At 42.7% G+C, this 26,530-nt stretch overlaps 1 protein-coding gene across 6 annotated transcripts in view; it reads right to left on the bottom strand.

Annotated features, from left to right (window-relative positions):
- The window catches only part of SULF1 (sulfatase 1), a 125,746-nt gene extending 99,580 nt beyond the window's left edge, over window positions 1–26,166 (bottom strand). For 3 of the 6 annotated variants that reach the window (XM_075023418.1, XM_075023416.1, XM_075023421.1), the window contains exons 1-3: window positions 24,879–25,828; window positions 23,485–23,577; window positions 1,748–1,818 (exon numbers count right to left, since the gene is read on the bottom strand). The gene's annotated coding sequence lies outside the window, so the exon portion shown is untranslated. Of the gene's footprint in view, window positions 1–1,747; window positions 1,819–23,484; window positions 23,578–24,878; window positions 25,829–26,084 lie in introns of those variants that run through there. The other 3 variants (XM_075023415.1, XM_075023419.1, XM_075023417.1) reach the window with 3 other exon arrangements.
- Between the last annotated feature and the right edge of the window lie 364 nt (window positions 26,167–26,530).

Genomic DNA, 26,530 nt, shown 5'->3' with positions numbered 1-26,530 from the left:
ATCAAATTTAACAGAAATGTATACCTTCAAGTTAAGCGTAGTCTTACTGTTTGGCTAACAAAATTTTTACATCTCCAGCCTCACATTCCAATGGATGGTTCAAATAGCTAGATGTCCATCACTAAGTTCTGTCAGGATATTTTCTGAGAATATTTGTAATAGTTTAATAAAATTTTCAGTTTTAGAGATACTTGTCCTGGCTTTCATAATTGTTCATTCACTTATTTGTTCTTTTCTAAAATGAGGTAATAATGAAATCATGTATAAATCAGCACAAAGGAGTCCATTTTGTCTTTAGGCAACTAAAATGTAACTACCAGTATCTGCTATATTACATCATCTTCTTCCTTTGACAAAAACCAATTGGTCCATATCTACTTTCTCCTCTTCTGACCTGTGCTACTCTTAAGATGCAAGATCTCATAGGTGACTCCAGTCAGGAGAAAGTTTCAATGACAGAAAAAGAGCTCTGTATCATTTATTTTCATGAAGACAGGAAATATTTTGTTGCCATGAGCTGTAGTTTCACATTCCCTTAGCCTCGTCTAGTCACAGGCTTCTGACAGAAGAGACATCACCTTCCCCTCCCATCCTGGCGGCGTGTCTCTCCAGAGTGCGCCAGCACACACGCTCCTGGGATTGAGGGGAGCCGGGTGAAAGAACTGATCTGACCAAGTATTAATACTGCTGGCCAAAAACATACCAGCAAACCAGCAAGTGGGTTAGTTTTCAGATGGGTCGGCTCTGTCATCTGGCTCCCTGTGTTGTCACGCTGCTGCCAGTGCTGTCCCAAGGAAGGAGCAGAACTGGGGCCACCACCCCAGCAGTCAGCACATACGTCATGTAACCCTTGCCTTGGACACGGGCGCACTAAAGCCACCGGACAGGGTTTTCCTGCCTAAGCCAGCCTGTCCGTCAAAAGGGCCTCTCTCTAGGCTTTAGTTTCCTCTGTTATGAAGTCTCTTTCTCTGTCAGTCTGTCTGCTCCCCTTCTTCAGGACCTCTCTCCATCTGGCGCACCACCCTTCTGGGAAGGGCCAGCCAAAGCCTGGCTGCCTAATGCTTACACACTCTTGAGCAGCTCTGGGGCTTGACTTTGGTTTTGGAACAAGCATGCTTTACTGTTTCTTACAGCTGTTTTATAAGGGCAGTGGCAAGGAAGTCTTTCTGTTCTGAGGATAATGAACGCAGTTAGATTCATCATTTGAGAGCTTCTGAAGGTCAAACCCAACCTTATTAGGAAAACTCTGGTGACTTGCACAGACACCAGCAACGGGAACAATGAACACATATGGGGAGCATTATTTCATGCACAGCTGGGTACCTGCAACCAAAAAAAAAAGAAATCCAAGGAAAAACTGGGGCATTTATAGCTTCCAGAGAATGGAGGGGGAGGAAAAAGGAAAAGAAAGAATGAACCCTCCCTCAACAAACCCAAAAGGGAGATAGTGTAAATAGAGGAATCTGAAATACATACACCCCTAATATGCTGCTGCAAAATGAAATCTAACCTTTGCTTCTCTAATGCAGAACAGGTCAAAACAGTGGTCCATACAGTGCCTGGCAGTGGACTCATTGTTTCAGTTAATCGGAAAGGATTGTGAATTTTAAATCACTGGCCAGAACTGTGAAGGTCTGAGTAAGTTTAAATAAAAAGCTGCCAGTATTTGGGAACTTAACAAATTACCTCATAGTTATTATTATGCTATAAATATGCACTTGCAATATTACGGTCCTCTAAATCTTACCTTTTTCTTATGCAAGAAAGAAATATTGTCATTATTTTTCCACTCTTCCTCAGTTCAGGTATTTTTTCTTGCTGTAATAAATAAAGCAATAGAAAGTTACAACAATTTCTAAGCAATAAATTTAATAATATTTTTAACGAAAAAACCCAAACAAATCACTTGCATTTACCTATACATTATTTCTAGGAATATATCCCAGCACAATAAGAAAGACATTGCATAGCGTAATGGTTTTTTGAGCTGTCCCATAAGCCTCACTGGGATTATTGCCTCTAATTTCAGCAGGGAAGGGTTACAGCAAAGTACATTGCTACTGCAATTTTCTTAATTTGTCAACAATTCTCTTTCTTCTTTAATTCTTTTCTTGAGAAGGTTATACTGATAGTGTACAGCATCTACAGAGGGCAGTAGCTCTCTAAAGCTGATTCCGTTGGTGCAAAGCAGAAATCCAGCAAGACTTATTTAGATTCAAGCCAGTAAATTCAGTTAAGTCTGTTTCCTAATAAATCAAAAAACAAACCAATGTGTTGTTAGGTTTTCAAGTTGGTAGTGGCTGTGAAAACCAATAGGTCTTCTGGTATTTCACCTTGAAAATTTAAGCCCAGAATCTAGACTGAACACTCCTAATGTACAACAAAAATACATAGCTACGAAATAATTGCAGAAGTGAAAAATGACAATATTATTGTATTACCTAATACGTGGTTTTAGCTTTCTTTCTTTGAGAGATTGGTTTCTCCAGCTTTTAATAATGTATTTTTTGTTGATTGATTTCCAATTTTTTAGCAGTGCTGTAATAGCCAGGATAATCAGACTGAAGGGTTTCTTTGTCATTCTTACTAGCTACCATTGAACCTTTTTGCTCACCATTAACGTCACATAAAGTTATGGGCAACTAATGAAGACTTGCCTTTCCCTCTGCATACCCTCAGCACTCTTGGGCATGTGTACTGCTTGGGCCAAGAGGCTAGGATTTAAAAAAAGCACTCTCATAGTCAATCACACTCAACACAACTTATCTGTCCCAGTGGCCACATAAGCCCTCCTTTGACCACATCATAGGAGCCAGCAACGCCCTGCCGACCTTCGGAGTGCAATAACTCCTAGGTGACCAGTGCGAGGGATGGGTGAGTGCACCAGGCCCCTTCCCACAGGAGGGGGCATTGGTTGAATGCACACTAGTGTTACAGCAATTATTTCCCCCAGCAAAATCTGTGATATAATGAAAGGCCAAGAAATCAAAGCTGACATGGATTTTCCACTTACTGTATTAACTAGACCGAGTCTCAAACACATGACGCAATGAAAGATTAGCTATCACTCACAGTACGAGAGGATGCAAAGAAGGGATAGGTATGCAAACACTAGAAGATGATTAATCAAATTATTCACTCAATTTTGAAACATAAATGGTCTTACTATGTTTTGTTACAGTTACTTGTTGTAGTTATGTGGAGGGGTGGGCTGTGATCCATAGGCCAGCTTTTTAGCTTCAGTTACATGAGTGCAAATCCCACTGAAACGGTGACTGCATGTAAGTACCAAAGGATAGATTTTGGCCCTTAACTTCCTATAAAAAAGAGTATTTTTTTTCCTATTATTGTTGTTGTTATGGGAAACAAATTGGGCAAAGAACTTTTGGAAGGGAATTGTTTTCTAATGGCCAAGAATGTAATAGCAAATAAAATAAAGAAAACAAATCATCAGGATTAAAATAAGCTAATGGAGAAAACAATGGTTAGAACAGCAAATCAAACAGAGGGAAGAGGCTTAAAAATAATCCTCAAATCATCCCCGTTCACAATCAATAAGATGACTGCATGTGTACAACAAAAGCTCTTTTTTTCTCTGTTTAAAATATCTCCTTTCATTGTGAGAGATCCATGACTTTTTTACCTTTTCCTTCTTGCTCACCGCTGCACTTAAGACGCTAGTTTCAAGTACATATGATAAGGCAAAATCAGGAATCACCTAATAGCACCAACTGGAGTGAAACATTGGCTTTAGGAACAATTTTATCTACACATACAAAAGGGTAAAAATAGTGGATGATGAAGCAGAGTGATGATGAAATAAGCCATTGGATGATATACAGAAGAAAGAATCCAATAGCGCTGGAATCAACAGGAATCTTTCCATTTACTTTAGTGGGCATTACAGAGCAGAAAAAGACACATGGAGGTGGTAGCTACCATCGTCAAAGTTTCCAGATCCCTGTTTTCCACATTCATGAGCATATGAAAATACAATACTTTCCAGTAGGTGCACAAACGAGTTCATTATGACTTAACATTAGAGAGGATGTTACTCCATAATTTTATTCTATGGAAAAAGGACTCATTATTTTCTTTAAATGCTGCTGCGTTTAAAGAAATTGCAGGAGCATTTTCATTTTTCTTCAGGTTTCTGTGCACCATTTACTACCTAAATTCTGAATACAGCCTTAGTCAGGAACCGTGCCACCACACATTTCCAACCTGTGGTACAGATGGAGCCTTAACAGCATCCCACGATGAGAAAGACTTACAGCATGCTGTAATGCAAGATCACTATTTACTGTTCTGCCTTTGAACAGCAGGTGTTTAGATACTGCTGGATGGCATATTTGGGAATTTGGAGGAGTGTAGGTGTATGTGTGACAGTGAGAGAAATCCTTCCTATATAACACAGATAACCAGTAAAACATAGGAGGGTTTACTATGCGCAGGACTTTTTCCATACCTGGGACATACTGGTGGTAAAGAGTTTTCCAAATACTTTCAGAAGTGGTAATACATGACTATTCCCATGTCCTGGGGCTGCAATGATCTTATTTAAGTTCACAAAAGAAACAGTCACAAAGCCTCCGAGGAAGACCCGAGGGACTGTGGGAGTGTTGTGTGTGATTCACTCCATCTCTGAGTCAGTCCTGAGTTTACGTACTCGGTTTCTTGCCAGAAGGGAGGTCTTTCAGAAAACAGGAAAATACTAGACCCACATCTTTCTACAGACTCAGCCAGAGACATGTTCATTACGTTCTCAGACCAACGCTGTATAAAGAATGTCCTTAGGCAGCAGCCTCCCATTTCACTTAGAAACAACTGTATTCCAGTGGAGAACTCGGTGATTTCTGTGTGCATAAAGTGCTTTTGCATTTCCAGGGTTTAAATACTCTATATACAGGTTACAAGTACAAGATGATTGCAGTCGTAACTCACTGAAAACACAATGACCTGGAAAATGTTTTGGTGGCTGACTTTACAAATGCCAATAAATGGACAAGAGAATCCAATTCCAGTTACCCAATACTTTTTTGCTGGACCATCTATAGGCATGATTGCAGAGCAGTCCAAGCAACCACAATTTATGTAAGTGTTCGATTCTCCTCTGGCCTTGTATTTCTCATTGCCTTCAGTAGGCACTGTAAGAAGTATTTCTGAATAAGGATATATCCTAATATTTCTCAGAACTGCAGCTCCATTAGTGACACATAAGGGAGCTCCAGCATACACAGAGCTCTCCCACTGCCTGGCACCGTTATGGTGCCGTCCAGCCTTGCTCATAATAGATTCAGAAGACAGAGTAGTAAAAAGGCACCTAATGCCAGCAACTTATGAACATTACTGACTTCACCACTCATTCAGCAGTATTTCTGTAACAATGGAAATATCTGTTGTTTAAAAAAACAATGGAGCAGCCTATGCAAATCAATGCAACATCTATTTGCAAAACAGTGATGGTTAAAACTGATCTCATATGCTTCTAGATATTCATAACTCAGTGGGATTATCTCAGTAGACTAGTTTCAAAAGAGCTTCTATCACTTACTGCTAAAGATTCCTTGCTAAAAGAACTTTCATCATCAATATACTGGACATGCAAGGGGCAATTCAGCACCAGTCATAAAATGACCTCTGCTACCCATTTCTGGGTGAAACAGTGCAGAAGAAAACTTCTTGGTGTCACCTTCTTGAAGTGTGAAATACTGCTTTTAACAGTTATGAGAAAAACCCTTAAATTAAATAAAACTAATCTTTATAAATCTTTTTTCCTGAGAAAACAAGACTCTGTGCATTTAAGTTTTCATCATGATTTTGGTAGATGTGACTAAAAAATTGCCATAATATTTGACTCTCCATTTGGAAAAATGCGTTAGCCTGATGCATAAATCTATTTTGCTACACTGTAAAAATGCACTGGCTGTAGCATTCAAGTCTGCTTCCAAGTGCTTAGCTAGCTAGTGAGAAAATGACACAACTCTTACACTTCAAAAGAACAAAGACCAAATTCTGCTGTCTAAATTACAAGTAGAAATCCAAACTAAAAATTTGACCATTAAGTGTAGTGAAGTAAAAATACAATAAGACCAAAGTAGTAGACAATAAATATATAATATTCTAAAATAAGAGAAAAGATTCAATTCAGCTCTCATATAGCAATCCACTTTACATTTAACTTGCAATTTTTCACACTTTGATTTGGTAAGTGTACCAATACTGAATAGATGTATAGGCTTAGGGGATATTCCCATTATCATTATCCCAGTAGAATGAACCACTGAGGAAAGTGGAAACAAATATGGCTGATCTTCAAAACAGCAAAAAGGTGGTAGAAGCTTCTTGAAATAGCCTGAACCTGACAGGCACTTAATTCCTCAAAAACGACTTTTATACAAACTGCTATAACTCCTCAGGGTGTAAGGTATTCCTGTGTTTCTGCTATGCAATTGTGGGAGAAGAAAACAAATAATTCACATTTTAAAGGATATCTATCTCAGTTTAAGTATTTGGGAGGCTCTAGCAGCCCCAAAATAGACTTAAAATGTTAACTCATAGTCAAAATACATGAAGGGGGAGGTGGAGCAGGAAATTTCTTAGATGTGACTTGATGAGGGTTAACGAGCCCCCAATTATGTGTGTGCTTTCTTAGTTGATAAAATATCAGCATCTCCCTTTGCCTTACTGTTCTGGCAGATTTGTTTTTTCAGCAGCCAAATACAGCCTTTTGTTTAGCAAGAAACACAAACTACAGACAAGATTGCTTCAGTGAGAAAAATAACTCAGGGCTTTAAAAAAAGCAGGCTTTTCCTATATTTCAGCACTTAAAATAACAAAGTCACTGTGACTTGAAACCTGACTACTCCTTATCGCCTTCTGAACATAAAGAACAATGTCACTACAATCAATGAATCAAAAAGCAAGATGACCTTAAGTATTTAAGGAGCAATTTAGGAAAGTGAAACATGTGAAGGCAAGGAAGGAGGCAAGGAAGACTACTTGCTGGAAACTTTGCCTCTCTGATTTTGAGAATGCACAAGTTTACTTAAAAGAAATTAAAATAATGATAAGTAATAAATCTTTTGTGTTATCTTGTTAATGTCATTGCTTTTTTTTTTTTTTTTTTTTTTTTTGAGAAATGTGGAACCATTCCATAGACACAACTGAGCTCTGCCTTCTGTTAAGGGTTGCAGCACCATTGAAGTTTGGACTCATTTAAGCAGTTCTGTTGTGCTTTCAATTCCCCCACCTTCTTTTTTTCTTCCAGTGGATTGAAATGTGACCAAATAGCAGCATGACTGTGAATGGAAAAGATAATTCTCACACGACATTCTTCTCAGTGCTTTGGGGAAAACGCACACATACAAACACATTTACTCATGTCTGATTCAAGATGTGAAAAAAAAAAAAAGGCAAATCTATGAGAAATTTTTCTGAAATTGGAAACACACTTAAAAACTCTCCTATGTATTTGTTTTGTTTAGACTAATTAAGACTTCTGCTTTATGTTACCACAATAGACACTAAACATTTGCAATATATTTACTGAGGTTAAAGGGATTATGGGATGAATTTGTATCTGTTACACCATTATCCTTAAGCAACACTGCTTTAGCAATCAGTTGGAATACATTTTTATCAGTCTAGAAGGTGACTTGTCAGTCTGACCAGAGACATTTTGCATCCTCAGTACATTATATAACACAGAATGCTAGTAAATTTTGTTCCTCAGGAAAAAAAATCCTCTTCTGTTGATATCTTACGTTACCATATTGGCATAGCTAGATTAAATATGGAGGCAAAAGAACTCGTGGAATGGATGGGAGCTATAGTTTGTACTGCTCCTCTCATACCTGTGTAATTTCTTATACTAATGGAAGTCCCTATCATAAACTGAAAAATGGGAAATTCCTGAAGTAAAATCTGTCCAAAAGAGTGAAAACTAAGTTAAAAATTCTAACGCAAGGGATACAGGGATTTACTTCTGTTGTTGAGCCTCCCACACACACACACACACATGCACACAGAGAACAAACATTCCCTTCCCTTATTAAAACATGATGGTGGAACTAGTTCTTACTAACACAATCTTTTTCCATGTCCTACTCACAAGATGTAAATTAGATTAGAGTCAAACTTCCGCTACATTAAGTCTCCTCTTCCAAGGAGATTTTTTTAAAACATACATCTTTTGAGTTTCTCCAGCAATATGAAGGACTGCAAAAGCTCTTAGTTATAAAGGCTATTTTAGATCTTAAAAAACTTGAGTATACTTTCTTCCATTCAGCTTTTGTGTTGCACATTGTTAGCTTTTCCTAAGAGTAAAACCTGGAAAACTGGTATCAGCAGTCTTCCCTTAATAACTCGGTGTACAGGATAGCACAATATCAAGACACCATTAAAACTCAAGGCCCTGATGCATGATTTTAGAAATTCACACTCTGTTAAACTAAGAAGTTAGTTCTTCCAGCTGTTCCATTTTCTATACTCCCATCTCTGGTCAAGGTAACTGACCCTCTAACAGAGACAGCAGAATGGGAGGTCTGTCCTGATGGGAGAGCTCCCCAGTGCTTCCTGTTTATAGCCCAGTGTATTAACTAACATTTAAAAATGGCTACTTCAATTTACATCAAGATGCAGAGCTATGGATGGGAGTAGTTGAGGGGATGCTATGGAGCACATTCAGCTTTATTTGCAATGGGACCTCTAATCTCCAGGAGATTAACAGGGCAACAGCTGGGAGGAGTGATTCTGAAATCTCTCTGAGACATCAGAGATCACGGATCAGTGCAGAATAAAGATCCCTGGTGAGGCTCCAAGCTGCAAGCGTGGAGTCTAAGACTGCATTTCAGACCCATCATCTTGCTAAGCAAAGAGTAGACTTAATTAGCCAGCAAGAAGGAAACCTCTGCCTTCTCAGATCTTGGATGTCTAAATCATCCTGCTCAGGAGGTCCTCAACCATTATACAGTCAAAGCTCTTGTGGCTGAAAAAGCACTTCCAAAAAATATAGAAACAACTACCAAATGACAGTGGTCACACACACGTCTGTTCTATGGGGGTACTTTTACAATACAGCTGCAAAGCTGGTGTGTGTCCAATGTTACATTTATTTGAGGAATGCTAAGCCAGTTTCAATGCATTTGTACAAGCTAGTTTGTACCGATTTAAAAAGTCAATAAATGCCATTGTAGACAAGCCATTAGTTTCAGAGACATTACAAAACGAACTGTCATGGTTTAATCCCAGCCAGCAACTAAGTACCATGCAGCCACTCACTTACTTGTCCGCACCCAGTGGGATGGGGGAGAGAATTGGAAGGAAAAAGGTAAAACTCGTGGGTTGTGATAAGAACAGTCTAATAGAACAGAAAGGAAGAAGCTAATAATGATAATAATAGCAATAATAAAATGACAATAATAATAAAAGAGTTGGAATATAGAAAACAAGTGATGCACAATGCAATTGCTCACCACTTGCTGACTGATGCCCAGTTAGTTCCCGAGCAGCGATTCCCTCCCCTCACTGTCCAGCTTTCCCCCCAGTTTATACACTGGGCATGACATCATATGGTATGGAATATTCCTTTAGCCAGTTTGGGCCAGCTGCCCTGGCTGTGTCCCCTCCCAACTTCTTGTGCCCCTCCAGCCTTCTTGCTGGCTGGGCATGAGAAGATAAAAAATCCTTGACTTAGTATAAACACTACTTAGCAACAACTGAAAACATCAGTGTGTTATCCACATTCTTCTACTAAATCCAAGACATAACACTATACCAGCTACTAGAAAGAAAATTAACTCTATCGCAGCTGAAACCAGGACAACAGGTTTGTGCTGATGACTGCTATCACATATTGGTTACCTATGAGAAGTTACAAGATGATGGATAGCGAAGAAGGGTGGATAAAAACTGAATCAGACCATGCTTGCTAGCAACTCAATTCAGTGAAAAGGTCAAAAATAGCAGGACGGTAACCAGGTTTTAAGAAATAAATGTTACTGAAATTTAGGTTGAGTATTTTCAATACTGAACATTATAAACAAGTATTCGAAACAAGTTTCTCCCTTTACCACAACCCTGTAAAAATCCATGAAAGTTCCTTTCTCTTTATTTCCTCACACTGTGAAACTCTGACAAAGATAGCTTAGATGGAGACTGAGCTTCAGGAAACATGTATTACACTCTAAATATTCAAGAATTGGCTGAATGGTGCAGGTGGTCACATTACTTGCATAATGTACAAGTCAGCAGTTGATCTCTCTTACATGCCCAACAACCTTCTCACTAAAAAGTGATTCAGATATTTTGCCCCAAAACTCTGGCAGAAGAAACTAAAATTATGTTTACTAGAATACTACCAGAGGTTGGTAGAAGAGATGTGTGCCTAATCAAATGATTGGCATTGAATGAATTGAATGTTCAGTGCCATTCACAAAGTTCTCAAGCTCAGACAGCAGGGAGCTTTTTAAGAGGGCAGGTATGAGCAAACTCAGGTAGAAATCAGACAGGCTGACTGGGCCATGAAATTACCCAGAATAATCACTAAACTAGGATGGCTTTGGACTTTGTATGTTTTGAATTCATAAATTTCAGCTCTGTTGGTTAACTCCTTATCCAGCAACAAATAGAATTTTAAAATAACTTTGTAAGGACAATACATGCATCATGTTGGACTAAAATTGGATTGTTTTAATTAGCAGCTCTAAAGTTACAGAGACATATAAGAACCACCATTACTGAGAATCAACAGTGAAGTTATGGGAGGAACTTCAAGCAACAGGAAGATGAGGGAAGGCAGCATTGCCAGAGCAATAAGGAACTCAGAGGAAACAATACCACTGATGAAAAGAGATGCAAAATGTTAAAGATTGATTTCAGGGCTCCAGACTGTGGGATGCAGTTGTTTGAAACTGATCTATTTCAGCACTCACACAGTTCAGTTAAAGTCCTCTCAAACTTCTGAAAAGGGCAATAAAAATCCATAATTGAAAGTAAAGCTTAAACTCAAAACAAAACTCTTGCATGGTTTTAGCTTGTATGTTTTAAATAGTCTCCAACACTATGTTTAGTTGGGCTGCACAGAAACCCATTGAATTTGAAAGAGATTTTTTTGAAAGAGATCTTCTTAAAGATGTCTACTGTGACAGACCTGGCCAAAAACAAGAAGAGGACCATCCCATGTGAATGTATTTTGGAGAAATATTTGTCCTGCAGCTCCTTGTGACTGGAAGAGCTATTAAAAGGTGAATTAAGAACAACTGCATATATCAGGAACAGATTAGAAGCTGGAATGGAGGGTTGCTTAATATACTGGTTTTTATAAATATCTAGTCTCCTCAGAGCCACTGAGAACCCAGGACAAAAATCAAGAAAAAACTTAAATCAAAGTAAATAATGAAAATGACAGCTTGAGGGCAAGTGTTTTAAGCAAAATAAGCACCTGTCATCAAGTTTGAGGATGACACCAAACTGAGGGGAGCAGTGGATGCCCTCGAGACAGGGCTGCCATTCACAGGTACCTAGGTGGGCTGGAGCAATGGGCCAACAGAAACGTTATGGAGTTCAGTGAGGACAGATGCTAGGCCCTGCATCTGGGAAGGAAGGGCCCCTTGCAGTGATACAGGCTGGGGATGGCCTGGCTGGTGAGCAGCTCTGCTGAGAAGGACCTGTGGGTCATGTTAGACAGCAAGCTGAACATGAGCCTGCAATGTGCTCAGGGAGCACAGAAGGTCAACAGCATCCTGGGCTGTATTAACAGCCGAATAGCAAGTAGATTTAGAGAAGTTATCATCTCCTTTTGCTCAGAACTCATTACATGGCAACTAGAGCACTGTGCCCACTTTGGGGGTCCACAGTACAAGAACAGCAACGATAAACTGGAATAAGTTCAGTGGAGGGCCATCAAGATAGTCGAGGGATGGAGAATCTGTGGTAATTGGGCTTGTTCAGCCTGGAGATGAGCTGGCTTTGGGGCAACGTCACAGCAAATGTCCAGTACCTGTAATGAGGTTATAAAGCAGATCGAACCAGGATCTGTCAGGAGACCGTGGTGCATGACAGGAGTACAAGAGATAATGGGCATAAACTGAAACAAAAGAGAGTCAAGCTGGATATGAATAAAAGCAAACTTCTTTCCTGTGACAAAGTCAAGTAGCAAAACAAGTTGCCCAAGACATTGTGTACTTTCCATCTTCTGGGATTTTCAAGATCCAACTGGATAAAGCTCTTGATCTGATCTCATAGCTGAGCCTAGTTTGAGCAGGACCTGAGACCTCCTGAGTCCCTTCCAACCTGAATTTTCCTGTAATCATTCTGTGAGTATATGAAATGTTTAAATATATTTGTGAGGAGCCTGGTTGAGAGTGTCTTTTCTTCACAGGGAAGGGTAACTTTCCTTATTCTTGACAGAGGGATAAAGAATTGACTTGAACATCCCTCTTCAGATTATTTATGGAAGAACAGAGTGCTAATCACATGATTGTGTTTTGTGAGGGGAAGAGGTGGCTCAATTAAATAGAGAAATAAACCAGAATGAAATCTGAGGTTAAAGAATGGCTGGTTCTTTCCCTGCACTACAAAATCAGCTCTCACACTGTCTCTGCATATTGTGGTGTCTCTCATAGCAAAGCTCCAAGGAGCACAATTTGCTGTCAAATAACAAATGGAAACATCCCAAACTGCAAAATTCTGCCATGGTGTGATGGGTTGACCCTGGCTGGATGCCAGGTGCCCACCAAAGCCGTTCTATCACTCCCCCATGCTCAGCTGGACAGGGGAGAGAAATATATAACATAAAGCTTGCGGGTCGAGATAAGGACAGGAGAGATCATTCACTAATTACCGTCACGGGCAAAACAGACTCAGCTTAGGGAAAATTAGCTCAATTTATTACAAATCAGCCAGAGTAAGGTAATGAGAAATAAAACGAAATCTCAGAACACCTTCCCACCACCCCTCCCTTCTTCCCGGGCACAACTTCACTCCGGGATTTCTCCACCAAGCCCCCCCAGCGGCACAAGGGGGACAGGGATGGGGTTTACGGTCATCACACGCTATTTTCTGCCGCTTCACCTCCTCAGGGTGAGGGGCTCATCACACTCTTCCCCTGCTCCAGCGTGGGGTCCCACCCACGGGGTCAGTCCTCCACGAACTTCTCCAACGTGGGCCATTCCCACGGGCTGCAGCTCTTCACGAACTGCTCCAGCATGGGTCCCTTCCATGGGCTGCAGTCCTTCAGGAGCACACCGCTCCAGCGCGGGTCCCCCACGGGGTCACAAGTCCTGCCAGAAAACCTGCTCCACAGGCTCCTCTCTCCGCAGGTCCCGCCAGGAACCTGCTCCAGCGCGGGGTTCCCACGGGGTCACAGCCTCCTTCGGGCACCCACCTGCTCCGGCGTGGGGTCCTCCACAGGCTGCAGGTGGAGATCTGCTCCACCGTGGACCTCCCTGGACTGCAGGGGGACAGCCTGCCTCACCAGGGTCTTCGCCACAGGCTGCAGGGGAATCTTCGCTCCAGCGCCTGGAGCATCTCCTCCCCCTCCTTCTTCACTGACCTTGGTGTCCGCAGGCTTGTTTCTCTTACATGTTCTCACTCCTCTCTCCCGCAGCTGTTTCCCACTCTCCCAACTTTTTTTCCTTCTTAAAAATGTTATCACAGAGGCGTTACCACTATCACTGATTGGCTCGGCCTTGGCCGGCGGCGGGTCCGTCTCAGAGCCGACTGGTATGGGCTCGCTCTCTCTCGAACACAGGGGAAGCTTCCAGCAGCTTCTTACAGAAGCCACCCCTGTAACCCCCCCCGCTACCAAAACCTTGCCACATAAAACCAATACACATGGGTACTGCTGGGACTGAAGGCAAGACAGAGGTTCAGACCAAGCTCTTCTCCTCTCAAGAGTATGACAACTGAAGAACTCAACAGCCTTTCCATAAAAAGCAGCAGCGTCCTGAGGGCATAGATCCCGCTCTCTCTGAAACTCTTTTGCAGGGAGACTGCCAAAGTTATTTTGAACCCAGCACTCCAAGGACAAGCAATAGCCTCCTCACTAGCTGAGAGCACTCTGTGTATGTTACAGCAGGTGCAAAAGATGCCCAGAGAGATGGAAAACATAGCAACATTTCTAGGTTTTTGCAGAAACAATGCAATCGATGTTCATAAATTGCATGTGTAGGAATTCTTTACATTTGTTCTTAATGCCAATAAAGAAGATGCTCGGGAGGAACCTATTAACCAGAGATTTGCTCCTGAGATTTGTTAATCTCTAGCAATAGGACTGGCAAAATCATCACTACCAAAATAGAGTTAGAGACATGGGAGACGAAGGCTTGACACTTCATCATCATTGCCACAAGCTATTAACTTCTCTCTGAATATCCAGTTTAACAATTTTGATTCAGGAAACATGAATGCCCATAGCAGGGAAAGTAAACATGAACTATGGAAAGTCTGGTTAAGCTGGAAAGGCTGCAGCCAAGATATTTCCCACTTAACCTTCATCAAGAAAAAGGTCAAAAAAGGCCAATGTGTTTAAGCAGGGCACAGGACAGAACAGAAAAAAACTTCTATGAAACAGATTAAGTTCACATTCTTTTGGCTTTCATTAAAACTATTCCACATCACTCCACACTTTCATTTAAAGTAGTTTCCTGACAGCATTGAACACAAGATCTTCAAGTAGGAAAATCAAAAGATAAAAGCATAAATGGAAAACAGTTCATGTATGGTATACAAAATGGGGAAAAATATGAAGGGGACATAAGAAGCAGCAAAAGCAAAATAATACCTTTAGCCTTTGCAAATTATATAGTATGTGGTGCCCAAGGTAATCTTCCGTCCTGCATACTTCCATGTACATGTACTTTAAGCTGAACAGTTCCCAGGGCATACGTGGCTTTACCAAAGTAGAAGATTTTTGTTTTACATGAGGCTTCTAAGGAAGAAAGAATTTTCTTCCAGCACTACAAAAAACTAAGACCAAAATTAAGGTCTCCAGGTATGTCATTTCCAAACTGCTGAGAAAACAGAGTAGCTCCTCTTTGACCCTACCACCTCCCCACATCCAGTACAGCAACTATACGTGTTGGACAATAGAATATGATACATGGTAAATGCCCTAGAAATGTTTAATTGTGCAATACTGTGCTCAGGATTTCTCCTGGAAGAAAAGATAAGTAAACCTTTGAGCAGACTGATATGTGAAAGGATGAATAGGTATGTGCAAGAAGCACACTGAAACACCACTGAGAGAGGGAGACAATGTATTTTCTTTCCATCCTCCACTCACCAAATCTGGTCTACATTCCTTCAGGAGACCTATTAGCCATGATTCAGACTCCTACTCTGTCTGATTTAGAAGTTGCCTATTCACTCAGACTCATTTGTGATGCTTGTATCTATAGTGTCAGCATGGCAGTTTATTGCCCACCTGAATTTTCATCCTCCATTGTTCAGTAACATTGTTCCTGTTAAGAGTAGATGTTGATGATTCATGATGAAGTGGGGCAAAGACCTTCTTTGAACAATGAGATTGGATCACACAGAGCTTTGAAGATAAGAGCTGAGACATGGGCTCCTCATTTCATACCAGACGTGACTCAGCAAGGTGTCTGAAAGAGACGGGTGAGGCATTCTTGGAGACCTCGTGTGCCCTGTGTTAGGCTCTCATTCAAACTAACTGCAACACTTGTTCTAAAGATGAGTTGTTTGACAGTAAGGTATGACTTCAAAAAAAACCCAGACCCATAAATACATGCATTACTGAGATCAATTCCAAACTGAAAAGCCCAGCATATTCTTCTATTGCAGGCAGAGAAGAGTAGCAGTTCTGGCAGCTATAGGTGGTTGGAGACTAAAAAAAACAGTGAATAGTTCAAATAGCTACCACATTCAACACACTGGTGCTCCACATGTCTGTGTCTCTTTTCCACTGTCATGGTAGTACTAGTGTCACAGTTCAGGTTTCAGTATAGGGCTGTATTAGTGCAGCAAATGTAGAATGGCTGAATCACTGTTGCACATGACTCTCCAATAACCTCGTGGGTTTCTGACAACAAACAAGGATTCTTACACAGCACACAACAGGAGGAATACACAAAGTACATATGATATTCTCACACTACTCATGCTGTACAGCTGCCGGAAAGAGCACTGAATTCTCCAGGCTTACATACAAGATAGACAGTGTTCCTCAAAATGGACAATGTCAAGATAGGGTTGCACAATGTCACTTGTCCAAGGCAGCATGGACATCAATTCTAGCTGCCACGTCCTTCTTTTACCTGGCTTTTGGAGACCATTTTCTTCCAGCACTGGCAACTATTCTCCACTCTAAAGGATTCACAGGATTTGATTGACTTCTTTTTTGCTAAAGGTATCCATGGTACCCAAGACCAAAACAAGTACCTGTAACACAGACCTATTTCTTGAGATATGGTTATACTGCATCTCAAACCCCTCACAAGTTGCTGAGGTGCAAAAAGGTGCAAAATTTGTGGAGAGGAAAAGTTTGCAGAGCAATTTAGTGAAAGGGGAAATTAGATGTGAGCTGCACAGGATGGAAGAGACCTAAAAAAGAGAAGTACTAGTTTCAACACCTCTTTGTTGCTGCACATCTTCCTATGTTGAACTATTTGTTACTTTTTTGAGGAGCCTGGTGATCTCTGACTATGCATACTTCAAAGCCTTTTCATTTTACCGTTCCTCACTTCTGAGGGTCCATGCTTTAGAGGAATTCTCCATACCAAGCAGAAGGAAACCAAAAAACTAACTCAGCGGCCTTTTGCACTTAGGAGTTGAGTTGCAGAGCAGTAGAGCCTTGGAAGCCTTCCTCTGTGAGCTTATGTTCCAGCAATGGACTGAAGTTTACAGTGAGATAAGGAATGCCAACCCTCTACTGACACAGAGATAAAAGAAACTATGAGAGTTCTTGGCAGATAAACTTGTGTTAACTTCAGAACATTTTTATTGGTCTAAGTATGGTAATGGTCTCCCTAAATCCTACACAATGGTGGCCAAGCAGATAGCGTTACAGCCTCAGTTCATAAATTGGCTCTAGATGTAAAATAGATAACAACAAGGTAAATTCTCTGCAATAAAATAGTGGGGAATGACACCAAGTGAAACTTCGCTAAAAATTACTACAAAGGTTGGCTTAATGCATACTTCTTTATTGCTACCAAGTTACCAAAACCCAAATATTATTCTAAAATCTACTATTGTTAGCATTTTTGCAGTCCTTGGAAAAAGTGATGGTTAAAAGGTAACCTGTACTGATTATTTACAGCATGTTCAGTTTATTATTGCACTACCGTTCTCTAATTTGTGACTGGCATGCCCTGAGGCAGCCAAGTCAGTGGGAGATAATCCTCAAAAGATTTAGCATAGCTAAATCCAGAAACATGGGTACTGAATCTTTGTCAGTTCTGTCTTTCTTCCACTCTTTGTCCAACTTCATACCCCTGTAAGATCACCCATTATTCCTCACTACACCTTTAGTGCTTGCAGGCACCAACAACATCTCTGATCTCCCTAAGCTTTATCTGCCCCATGGGCCTTTGACACATTCTTTCAAGTGACAACAGTGGGTGTTTTTTACAAAGAAAAGGCTATGCATTTTTCTTGTCGGCATAACCCAGCACTGAAATGGATGACACTTTGGAGGAGTACAGTGTTCCATTTCTACAGTCACTACCACAAGTACATTTAATCTAAAATGAGCATCCTAGTCTCTTCAAGTGAATCGCAGCTCCTGCTGTGCAAATGAAAGGCCTGCTTCTTACTTTCTTCTGTGGAAGGTATAGGAGACACCTTAAAGAGCTGCATAGGAATTACATCACAGCTGTTCAAATACAAAGAGTGTTTATCCATGGCATTGCTCATCCGTGGGCCAACCAAGAAATTCAAGGTGATATCAGGTCCCTCCAGCTTAAGATCCTTAGCAAACCCTGTAAAGCAACTGGGTGAGCTCCATCCCTACATGTGCAACTGAAAGAGGCAGGTGCCTTTCAAGGTTTCCAAGAGGAAATCCTGCCTGCCTAACCACAATGCCTGCAGGCCTTCAGAGGGACTCTCTTCATTGATCAGTGAGAAAACATGCCTTTAGGTAGCTGCTGCATAAGTATTTAAGACCCAGCGGCACCTCAAGTGCCTTGGCTATGCAGAATGGGTCCCACCCTCAGAATCTCATTCATGGTTTTAAAACAGCAGCTCAGCAGGCACTTGCGTTTCTTTCCTCTTTTCTCCCCACACTTCTTATTAGCTTCTCTCCAAAGCCTGGTTGTTGATTTAAAAAGTCAGAAGCAGTAAGCGGGGCCTCTCCATATTCTGAGTGACACTGCAGCAATCCTCTCCATAAAAAAGGATAGGCTTTCGTTAAAAGTGCACATTTAGCCTTCTGCTCATGGTGACACTGGTACAGTCGCATGTCTGTTATCATACCTTCTCCTGTAGACACACACAGTGCCCCGGTTCACAGGGTGAGGCGTCACCAGGTAGCTGAGTGATCTGACAGCTCACACCCCCCTAAAGGGGTGGCCACGTTTCTCCCCCTCACCCCAAGCCACCAGCTCCAACCGCTCCCCTTGCACCATGTGAACCCTCTGTCCGCTCGCTGAGCTGAACCAACTCACCAGGCAGGCAGCCAACGCAGCTTCCCGCTGCTCTGGTGAGTTCGTTCAGCATCCCAGGAGGTGAGCCAAGAGCCAAACCTGGCACGAGGGAGGAGATGGGAACACACCGCTGGATGCAGAGCATGGGAGGATCAAGGATGGGTTTCTCCAGGGCAGCAAGCTATTCCACTGGCTGAGACGAGTCATGGAGACTCACCCTCTGTTGCAGTAAAATGTCTTTAAAAAATGGGAGTTATCAGACAAATGATCAGAAATTTTGGAGGGATCTGATTACAGTAAACCTCAGGGAAAAAAAGGGTTTTTTTAATTGCCAGGTGTGACACACACAAACCCACCTTATTCACAAAGTCTGCATGCATTTGCATAGTGAGATTTGGGAATTCCGTTAGTTTCCTTCACGTTTCTGGAGCTGCATGCAAGTCAGCTTCCTCAGCAACAAGGAGGATTAAGTTTAAAAAAACAGAAAGGAGACATCTGAACTTCTCACATTATATCTTGACTCTAACACTCGAAGATTTACAAAAGAGGCGAAATATCATGAGACTACTGATAAAAGTCAGGAGAGTTGGCAGTTCTGCAGACGTTTATGGGCTTGGTAATGCATTTTTCTGTTTCTAAGTGAAAACAGACAAAACAGTGCACATGCTAGAATAATGAACATCTTGGCACATTGCAATTACAATACTGGAACAGACCACTATTCTGTTTTTATGGATGCTTTTGAGAAAAACAATCCCTATGTTCAGCTCCCTGTTACATTTATTCTCCATAACTCTAGTGCCAAAAGCTTCCCCATCTTCTCTGTGGGCTTTCCAAACAGAGTTCACCTCCTGTGAAGCACCACAAAAATACAGCTGCTGTGGAGCAGCTCCTTTCCTTGCTAAGATGGGTTAGAGTCACATCATAGAGAAATGGCAACATGCAGTGCCATAATTACACTCAGACAGCATCAGGAAAGATTTTTTCTAGAACACGAAATTATTGACTTTCAGTGTTTTGCTTCCATTTAGAAACTCCATGAAACATTCTGTGGATAACCTAGCATTGATCTATAAATCAGTCTGGATTTCCATAGCACAGTACCACATCTAGAAATCTTCCAGAACATGATGGTGGTATTGTCACATAAGCCTGTGATAAAATTGGTGAAAAAGCGTATTTTTGTTTGGAGTTCCAGCACTACTATCAACTTTGCAGGGAGCTATAAAAATTACAAGGTAGAATTATAGTCAACTGCAGTTGTAAGTTAATTTTTGCCATAAAATAACCAAAACCAAAACTTTAAGAAAGTCATGACAAAATCTTGGGTGAAAAGGTCAACTATTACAAAAATGTTTCACTGTAACCAAATCACTGGGGATGTTTAGGGCTATGAAGGCTCAGAACTCCAGGATTAATAGAGCACACACAGTAACAAAGGCTTACCAGACCTTTTAAGCAGATTCTGAAAGTGGGAATTAAAGTTCTGGGAAATCACTGATACCAAATCTGCTGTGTGCAATGCATAAACCAGAATATGAAACAAGTATTACTTTTCTCAGAAAATAAAAGTCTTAAGACAGCAAAAATTAAAAAGGAATTAATCTTACCAGTTAACAATAAATTTTGAGCGTGAACAAGCAATACTAAAGCAAAGCTCTTGCAGGGGCTCTCAAAAGGAGTCTACTGACATAACTGAAATATGCTAAAATAATTCAGCTCTAAAGTGTCTGGTTTGGCAATTCATATATTACTGTGTTGCATTCTGAGGTAACGCTGGTGAAGGCCTTGAGCCTTTCCACTTTAGAGTGTCCTCTACAACCACACGACAGTATTGAACGTGCACTGCTTGGTAAGAACAATGGGAGTTGCTGCACTCTGATCATGTGGAAATGGTGAATTATTGTTGGAGCAAGAAAAATGAAAGACAAAAAAAAAAAGAGAGGGGCGGGGGCAGAATATTTTGTTGCTGGTCCAGCTGGGAAGGCAGAGTGATGATTTAGGACTTGTTAAAGGGAGAAGCAGGCTGACTTGCTGCCACTGCTGGGGCACAGCAAAGGGGACTGTATCACCTCCCACTCCCTTCTCCCACTGCTTTCCATACGTGTAGCTGCGTAGGGACAAAGCCTACAGGTAACTGCAGTGCAGGGACGGCCGCAACTCAATGGATCATTCGCTATGTACATACAGCCCCCCTACTCCATCTGCAGCCCCCTTACAGCAGCCCTACCTGTGATGGAGGTGTTAGGAAAATCTAGTATAAGACAGACAACTACTGGGTGTCACGTAGCTCTCTTGTGAGCTGTGCTATTCTTGTGAGCTGTGCTATGCCTTCTAATTTAATATCCTCAAAATCACCTAAGACAGCAGTTAAAATTTAAACAGGCATTTTGAAAACACTCTCTTGATCCCATTATCAGTGTCGTGGATGGGATTACAATGAGGGTGGTAATGGTGGAAATTTTTTAGGACAGATCTAGTATCAACAGCAGGAGTGGCCACTAATTGGATTCTTTCTGTGTCACCGCAGAGTTGTCACGGGACCCTCGTTCTCTGTTGAACACTGCAGCTCTCAAGGCACTCAGAAAGGAGCTTTCTCAATTGTTATCGCATCAGTCTGCCTTCCCACTCAAACACAAATCCCCCAAAGCCCTTTCTAAAGCTAAGGAAATCATGGAACCCACGACTCCCATGACATCTGCGACAAGTGTCCAGCCTTGCCTGGGTAAGAATGAGACCTGCCATTACACAAGGCTCAAACTTCTGATCCTGCATGAAAAAACATATAGCATCGAGTGTAGTAAGTTAAACAAAGCTAGATGATAAACGGCAAACTGTCAAAATAGTCTGCAATAAAGCAATCTGGTCAGAACAGAATTTGCAAAATCTTTCAAAATATTTTTTTCCATAGCCGTCTAACTTCCACTGAGTGTGGGTTTTATAATGGCTTCCACATTTGTAAACACTGTCCCCAGCATCACAACATTTTTAATAAACTGTTTTTATCAGTTCCTGACTGGAATGAGAGCTGTTACAATAATTTTCACACTGCTACTTGCCATCTCTAGGATACTTCTGGATTCCTACATGCATTTTTTTCCCTAATGACCTCTCATTTAGCCTACTTTTTGAAGATGTATTTACATGCCATTTGGAAATTCACCAAGGGGTTTTTTTTTTTTTTTGCAATGTGAAATTACACCAATCATAATTAATTTTTTTTCCCTCTGAAATGGAGACAAAAATCAATGAAAGGCCAAGGAGACATGCCAAGCAGCAGAATTTGAAGTTGCATATTATGATGGAACAAGCTCACCCACCTCGATTATAAAGTGCTAAGAAGAGGAAGCCCCTGACAAGCAATAAACTGACACATAATTAAGACAATTCAGGGCAGAACACATTCTGGCTGGAAAACATTTTCCTGGGCTCTGTCTCACTGCTTGGAGCAGCAAGGAAAAAAAAAAAAAAGGTGTCACTTTGAAAACAACTGTATGAAGACAATCAGTATACCACCTAGTCTTCACTAGCTGCGGGAAAAAGAAACCCACCAGCTTTTGTGCAGTGCAGATTCCCTCACATCACAAACACAGTTGATAGTACAGACATGCCTGGTATGTTCAGCATTCCATATCAAGCAAAGATGAATTAGCCGCAACAAAAATGTATTGCAGCTTTCATGCAGCAGTTTATGGATCTTTTTGTACCGCTGGAATTTTTCACCTTGAGCGTATCGTGGATCTACTTAGGTTTGTACTGGTCTCAGATCTTTTCCTCAGATTATTTTTATCTCACTGTGAGGAACATCTTTGTGAGTTCTGAACACTTTTACAGCTGCTAGGATGCTAATGGGAACTTCATGTGTGTACCCAGTACAAGTGCTCTCAGGGAAAAAAAAGCCAATGTCAAAGGAAGGTATGTAGAAGTCACCATAAATATGTCTTTGAATGTTTACCATCTGGAACAGTAGATTACATTTTGACAAGAAGCTGGACTGCCCCGTGGGCATTGTCTTTTAAACAGCCCCATCATTATAAAGGAAGGAAAAACATGATTTGCTGTTCCTAGTTTCTCAGCAAGATTTTCTGGCAGTGCTAGAGAAACTCGTTTTCTTTCTTTCTTCTAGTAAAACAATAACAAGCTGGGCATGTGTAGTTAGCTATGCACTTTCTTGAAAAATATGTTTTCTTATAGATCATCTGATCTGTGATCTGACGATACCCGCAGAGAGGGATGCGTTTCAGTTAGGCTGTGACAGCAGCAGGCTGTGCAGCTCACAGTGCTGCACCTTAGCTTTGCTGGAAGACTAAACCTCTGTGCACCAAAGCTGGCTTATTTGGCTTCTCCCAGGACACGCTGGGAAGAGTGAAGAGGAGAAATCCAATATACAAGGCTTTAACATAGAGTCATAGTGAGGGCTTGCTTTGGTTTTGTTTTTCATTTTTAAGCTTGTAAAAGTTTCCATCACTTTTTACAATGAGAAAGAGTGGACTGAGAGAAAAATCAAAACCGTCAAATGTATTCACATATGTCCTGATCTGGTCACACAGTCCTATTAGTGATTTAGCTAATTCTCTGTTTCAAATTGCTGTGGGTCACTTCTGAGGACACATTCTTACTGAAGAGTGTGTTTGAAAATACAAGCTGAGAACAACCTGTAAAGGGGCCAAATAGCCTGCTCAAAAAAAACAAGTTAACAAAAAATTTGGTTTGAGGCAAAAATATATGTGCAACCTGAAACATGGTTTTATGGGCATCGTTACACAGTTGAATGCCAAAATCACAAAGCACCAGCTATAAATCCCCTTGCTCAGCCTACTAAACAGATCTTATTTCAGAACACATTATATACAGTATTATTTATAGAATATCTCACCTGTAAATGGTGAGGACAGTGTTAGATTTCTTTCACAAGTAGGAGGCCAATAATTCATAAGCACCACAGGTACGTGAGAGTTAGTGTGAAGATCTGTTATAGTGCGAAAGAAACAAATAATTTTGTTACCCTGCACAGGAATACGGTATATATATATACAGTAAATCTTTTATTAAAAAAAAAAGGAAAATAACCCATCCTCTAGTTTCTCCATCTAGATCATTTAGAGTAAAACAATGAGAACATCTTAATTCTCTGATAAGCTAATGTACTGTAATTAGTGATAACATTTCTGACTCCTTAGTTAATTTGCTGGGCTTCCCCCGCTCCAGACATCAATGAACGTAAGAGTCGAATTAAGTGAAAATGATAGCAGAGTACTTCCATAACTAATTTCTAATTACATTTCCGCCCCTCTTCCTTCCTAAACATAAATTTTTGCTTACTTTTAATTAACGCTTCAGATTGCTAGTTTAGAATCTATAAATATAGCGAGACTTTAATGATCCATTATAGTGATGCTACTTAGTTTTCAATGACTTGTAAAACTTTCACAAACAGATCTGCAAATGAATTACATCCATCTGCTCTGCTGCAGCTGCAAGAGCAGCATTACGTCGTACGCTGCCTTTCCCTACTTTCCTGGTTTTCTCTGAACTTTAAGCCCATGTGTAAGCCAAGCACGACAGCGACCATCAGAAGCCCAGCCAGGTCTCCGTAAAGGAGCCTTCAAACTTTACAGCCATCTCAAATGCACTTTCAAAACACCCCGGTTCGCCTCCCAGCTGAGCCCCAGGCAGGCAGCACGCCGCTCGAGCATCCTCCTCCAAACCTAGGAAACGCTCCGCCGCGATCCCTTCCCCGCCCGGCCGCGCAGTTTCCACGACTCGAGGGAAACACGGCGGCATTTGTGCCCGCGGACACAGCGACGACCACCAGCAGCCACGGCCGGCAACCTGGCTGCGGCTTGCCCTGCGCTGGCGGTCTCGGCACAGCACGTGTGTGCGGGCGCGGAGCGGAGCGGAGCGGAGAGGAGCAGAGGAGAGAGGAGGAGAGAGGAGAGGAGGAGAGAGGAGAGGAGGAGAGAGGAGGAGAGCCGTGCCGGCGAGGCGGGGAGCGCAGGCACCCCGGAGCTCCGCCACCCCGCGCCGGGAGAGGTCTTCTGATCCGCACCTTCAAAAGCGTGACCTTAGCCGCGTTAAGAGTGTTAGCTCTACGAAGACAGCCAAGCATCAGGCTGCGCTCGCTGTTATCTGTCAGCCGTACAATAGCAGCATTGATAAGGCAGCAGCAACTGGCTTTGACAAGTGTGCTGTGCTAGCATTCCTCTGAAAACCGTGAAGGAGGAAGGAAAAAAAAAGAGAAAGAGAGGCTTGAGGTGCCTTTTACTTTACCTGCACAAAGTGTGGGGGTTTATTTTTCCCTCTGAGCTGCTGGGAACGATTCCTCCCTCTTCTCCCCCAAAGCTAGGTAGTTCTTCTTTTGCTTGCAGCTCACACTTGGGGAAGACCACACAGCTCCAGCAAGGCTGCCTCTCTCCCCTAATCCCCACTCGAGTGTGATGACACACACTAACCCCAACCATCTGTTGAAACACGTCCTCAAGCACTCAGCACAGTGGTGTGTCAAGACGGGCTGCCCAATCCAATCGCTGGGGCTGGGTGGCTCTTAAGGAGCTGGAGGCAGAGACAAGGGCAGAAACTATAGGGCTGAGAACTCCTTAGCAAAGTAACCTGAGATTTCGAGAAAGAGCTGCTATTGAAAAAAAAGAGCAGAAGGGGGAGGTACTAGCGGGAAGGTAGAGGGAGTGGATTAGCCCGGTGGCCAGTTGTGTTACTTCTCACAACTCCTTGTATTCCCAAGGGACCGCTGGGACCCCCTCACAGTGGGATGCACAGAAGCACAAGAGCAACACTAAAATCTTTTTATGGCGGCTCTATTGAGGGCAATCTCCTCCGAGAGACGCTTTTCTAAAAGAGATAAAAGATGTAGTTTGAAATCCTGATACAGTGCTAATGTGGGAGTCGTTTGCACCGCAACGTGACACTTGCATCCCGAAATCCCGACTCCTTACCGTGCCGCGATCGCCCCGTGCCTGCCTCCAGCCTTCCCGGGGGAACGGCGGAGAGCGGCAGAAGGAAGGAAAACCGGGGTGGGGGGGTGGCGAGGCGGGGAGGAGAGGGCAGATCCGAAGGGCAAGCGCTTCTGCTTCTGCACGGGTACCTGCAAGTCCTTCCCGCGAGCCCGCGCTTCCCCGGGCTCGCTGCAAGCGCCTGGGCTCCCCGCCGCGCCCAGCGGCGCGCCCGCCGCCCCGCGCCCTGCCCGCCGCCCCGCGCCCTGCCCGCCGCCCCGCGCCCTGCCCGCCGCCCCGCGCCCTGCCCGCCGCCCCGCGCCCTGCCCGCCGCTCCGCGCCCTGCCCGCCGCTCCGCGCCCGCGCCGTGGCTGTGACAGCTCCGGCCGCCGCACCCGCCCCGGGCTCGGCCCCGGGCTCGGCACCGGGCTCCGCGCCGGCTCCCCGCGCCCTCCCGCCCCGCCCCGGGAAACCGTCCCACCAGCCTGTTGCTTCGTCCGTCCCCCCCCGACCGCCCCCGCTTCCTCACCGCCGCCGCGTCCCCGCGGACTTTCTTGCGGGATGCAGCCCGAGAGTCGCAGGCTCGCTGCCCTTCCCCTCGGGACCCGCCGCCGGGGCTGGGGGCTCTGGGCAGTGCCTCGGCAGGTCTGGGCTCTGGCCAGTCTGTGCCTCAGTTTCCCTCGGCCGCGAAGCAAGCGTTATCACATCCTCCTCCCTCTCAGGGAGACTGCCAGGAAAAAGACACTAGTTTACAGAAGATGTCCGGGAAGGGTAGGTAAGGGACACGGAAAGGCTGCCCAGTGCCAAAGAGACAGTTCTTTCCTTTCCCCTCCTGGTAACTGGATGGCGTGGAAGAGAGACTTAAAATCTCATGGGTTTTTACCTCATTACCAAGCGCCTGACGTGACACCGGCATTAAATCTACATTTCACGTTATGGCAGATGTTGTGTTTTCTTTGAACTGAGAGGGAGGAA

Source organism: Buteo buteo, chromosome 3, assembly GCF_964188355.1.
Source record: "Buteo buteo chromosome 3, bButBut1.hap1.1, whole genome shotgun sequence".
Lineage (NCBI taxonomy): Eukaryota > Metazoa > Chordata > Aves > Accipitriformes > Accipitridae > Buteo > Buteo buteo.
The sequence above is the reverse complement of the archived record's forward strand: the minus strand, read 5'-3'. Positions and strand labels throughout refer to the sequence as shown.